The 4,095-nt window shown below is 66.0% G+C and overlaps 1 protein-coding gene across 1 annotated transcript in view; it reads right to left on the bottom strand.

Moving 5' to 3' along the window:
* Col6a1 (collagen, type VI, alpha 1) overlaps positions 1 to 4,095 on the bottom strand; it is a 51,961-nt gene that overhangs the window by 43,814 nt on the left and 4,052 nt on the right. The window lies entirely within an intron of this gene.

The raw sequence follows: 4,095 nt of genomic DNA, 5'->3' as shown, positions 1-4,095 counted from the left end.
GAGTACAGGTAGACATGGGGGAGGACAGGCGGACACAGGGGAGGACAGGCAGACACAGGGGAGGACAGGTAGACACGGGGGAGGACAGGCAGACACGGGGGAGGACAGGCAGACACGGGGGAGGACAGGCAGACACGGGGGAGGACAGGCAGACACGGGGGAGGACAGGCAGACATGGGAGGACAGGCAGACACGGGGGAGGACAGGCAGACACAGGGGAGGACAGGCAGACACAGGGCAGTACAGGCAGAAACAGGGGAGGACAGACAGACATGGGGGAGGACAGGCAGACACAGGGGAGGACAGGCAGACATGGGGGAGGACAGGCAGACACGGGGGAGGACAGGCAGACACGGGGGAGGACAGGCATACATGGGGGAGGACAGGCAGACACGGGAGGACAGACAGACACAGGGGAGGACAGGTAGACTTGGGGGAGGACAGGCAGACACGGGGGAGGACAGACAGACACGGGAGGACAGGCAGACACGGGGGAGGACAGGCAGACATGGGGGAGGACAGGCAGACACAGGGGAGGACAGGCAGACACGGGGGAGGACAGGCAGACACAGGGGAGGACAGACAGACATGGGAGGACAGGCAGACACAGGGGAGGACAGACAGACACAGGGGAGGACAGGCAGACATGGGAGGACAGGTAGACACGGGGGAGGACAGGCAGACATGGGAGGACAGGCAGACACGGGGGAGGACAGACAGACATGGGAGGACAGGCAGACACAGGGGAGGACAGACAGACACGGGGGAGGACAGGCAGACACGGGGGAGGACAGACAGACATGGGAGGACAGGCAGACACAGGGGAGGACAGACAGACACAGGGGAGGACAGGCAGACACGGGGGAGGATAGGCAGACACAGGGGAGGACAAACAGACACGGGGGAGGACAGGTAGACACAGGGGAGGACAGACAGACATGGGGGAGGACAGGCAGACACGGGAGGACAGGCAGACACGGGGGAGGACAGACAGACATGGGGGAGGACAGGCAGACACGGGAGGACAGGCAGACATGGGGGAGGACAGACAGACACGGGGGAGGACAGGCAGACACAGGGGAGGACAGGCAGACACGGGGGAGGACAGACAGACACGGGGGAGGACAGGCAGACACGGGAGGACAGGCAGACACAGGGGAGGACAGGCAGACATGGGAGGACAGGCAGACACGGGGGAGGACAGACTGACATGGGAGGATAGGCAGAAATGGGAGGACAGGCAGACATGGGAGGACAGGCAGACACAGGGGAGGACAGGCAGACACGGGGGAGGACAGGCAGACATGGGAGGACAGGCAGACACAGGGGAGGACAGGCGGACACGGGGGAGGACAGGCAGACACAGGGGAGGACAGACAGACACAGGGGAGGACAGGCAGACATGGGAGGACAGACAGACACGGGGGAGGACAGGCAGACACGGGGGAGGACAGACTGACATGGGAGGACAGGCAGACACGGGGGAGGACAGGCGGACACGGGGGAGGACAGGCGGACACGGGGGAGGACAGGCGGACACGGGGGAGGACAGGCGGACACGGGGGAGGACAGGCAGACACAGGGGAGGACAGACAGACACAGGGGAGGACAGGTAGACATGGGAGGACAGACAGACACGGGGGAGGACAGGCAGACACGGGGGAGGACAGGCAGACATGGGAGGACAGACGGACACGGGGGAGGACAGGCAGACACGGGGGAGGACAGGCAGACACGGGGGAGGACAGGCAGACACGGGGGAGGACAGACAGACACAGGGGAGGACAGGTAGACATGGGAGGACAGGCAGACACGGGGGAGGACAGGCAGACACGGGGGAGTACAGGTAGACATGGGGGAGGACAGGCGGACACAGGGGAGGACAGGCAGACACAGGGGAGGACAGGTAGACACGGGGGAGGACAGGCAGACACGGGGGAGGACAGGCAGACACGGGGGAGGACAGGCAGACACGGGGGAGGACAGGCAGACACGGGGGAGGACAGGCGGACACGGGGGAGGACAGGCGGACACAGGGGAGGACAGACAGACACGGGGAGGACATTCAGACGGGGGCAGTACAGACAGGCACTAGAAAGCGGCCCAGGAAGTCCTGAGGCTCCCCAGACCCACGCCTGCCGCTGGTTCTGTTCCTCACCGGCTTCCCAGGGGCAGTGGCACACAAGCCTGCTGGGGCCCGCCCTTCCCATCCAACCCCTGAATGCCTCCAACACCGCACTGTGCCCAGCCCCAGGGAGCAGGAGGCCCGCGTAAGACGCAGCAGAACTCAAAGCTCCCACAGGGAGAGAGATCACAGCTGCCCCCTGTTCTGGGGTCTGCATAGCCCACCCGCCCTGGGGCAGTCCCCTCCCCTCCTCTGCCTGGCAGCAGCCCAGGGCGGGGCCGGGCCTCCCCTCCTCTGCCTCCGGCGGGGGCCGGGCTCGTCCTGGCCATGCCAGCTCCCTCCCGGTAGCCACACCTTCTGGTGGTGTAGTGGGGACGGGGACCAGGCAGGCACCGGAGGGCCGCTGGGCTCAGGTGTGCTGTGGAGCTGTGGTAACCGAGCCTCTTCAAGGAGGCTCGAGTCTCTCTCTCCCTGGGTGACCCGGAAGCCCTGGCTGTTGGGATTGTAGCCTGGAGGCCCGTGGCTCTCTCTCCCTGGGTGACCCGGAAGCCCTGGCTGTTGGGGTCCCAGCCTGGAGTTCAAGCAGCACCAGGCTGTCAGGGCCGGCCCGCAGTGACCGGCAAACTTGAGGAGCAGAGCCAGGCAGCAGTAACCTTGACCATCAGTGAGGCACGCGAAGGCAGGCTTTGAGCCTGTCCCCAGGACCAACTGCCTGAGGCCCCAGACCCCCAAACCGGCCCCTGGCCCCTGAGACGGGTGGTCAGGGAGTGGAGGGGGGGTGGCAGGGAGGCTGGATGTCCGCCTCGGGGCGTCCCCCTACCCCCACCAGGCTGCCCAGCTCTAGAGACAGGAGGCTGAGCTGCGTTCTGGGGGCCAGTGTGGTGGACATGGGCGCCCTCTGCTGTCCATCCAGGGCGTCTGCTGCTGGTCAGGGTGTGGGCAGGCACCCCAACGCTCATGCCTGCCTCCCAGACCGGCAGGGCGCCTGGGCCCAGCTTGCTCGCAGGACAGAGAGGCCTACGCAGCCTCCATGGGAGACGAGATGCACCTCTGCCCCGGCCCTGCCACAGCGCAGGGCGGCTGGGGGACCTCCTGCCGGAAGCTGGCCTCTGTCATCTGGGAGGCCAGAGATCAGTGGTCAGCAGGCCCAGCCCTGGATACAGAATGGATGGGCAGAGGGTGGAGTCGGAGATCGGAGGATCAAGGTTCAAAGCCAGTCCAAGCAGACAAACCCGAAAGACTCTTATCTTCCATTTAACTGGCAAAATCCAGAAGTGGAGGTGTGGTTCAAGTGGTAAGGTGCCAGCCTTGAGGAAAAAGGAGCCCCAGTAGTGGAATACACACATGAAGGGGCACGGGCAGCTTCACCTCTGGTCATTTACCCAGCTGCTCCCACCCCACTCTGCTCAGCTCTCCAGAAGCTTCCAACCAGTTGTCCGAGGCGGTCACTGTGTACAGAGAGGAAATGAGCCCAGACAGCACGCCCAGCCATGTGGCTCTAGGGCTGTCCTCGGAGCCGGCGGGGTGCGGGACATTTACCACCTGTGGGACCCAGGACCGGAATCAGACCCCAGCTGGTTCTGGAGATTCTCACCAAAGCGCTCATGTCAGGCCCAGCGCCTGGCGCGTGGACACAGACCCCACAGGCCCCCACGTCAGGCCCAGCGCCTGGCGCGTGGACACAGACCCCACAGGCCCCCACGTCAGGCCCAGCGCCCGGCATGTGGCCTGCAGACCCCACAGGCCCCCACGTCAGGCCCAGCGCCCGGCATGTGGCCTGCAGGCCCCACAGGCCCCCACGTCAGGCCCAGGCCTGGCACGTGGCCTGCAGACCCCCCGGAACCCTCACGTCAGGCCCAGGCCCGGCACGTGGCCTGCAGGCCCCACAGGCCCCCACGTCAGGCCCAGGCCCGGCACGTGGCCTGCAGACCCCCGGAACCCTCAGGTCAGGCCCAGCGCCCGGCACGTGG

The sequence above is a fragment of the Dipodomys ordii genome, unplaced genomic scaffold, assembly GCF_000151885.1.
Source record: "Dipodomys ordii isolate 6190 unplaced genomic scaffold, Dord_2.0 Scaffold159, whole genome shotgun sequence".
Classification (NCBI taxonomy): Eukaryota; Metazoa; Chordata; class Mammalia; order Rodentia; family Heteromyidae; genus Dipodomys; species Dipodomys ordii.
The sequence above is the reverse complement of the archived record's forward strand: the minus strand, read 5'-3'. Positions and strand labels throughout refer to the sequence as shown.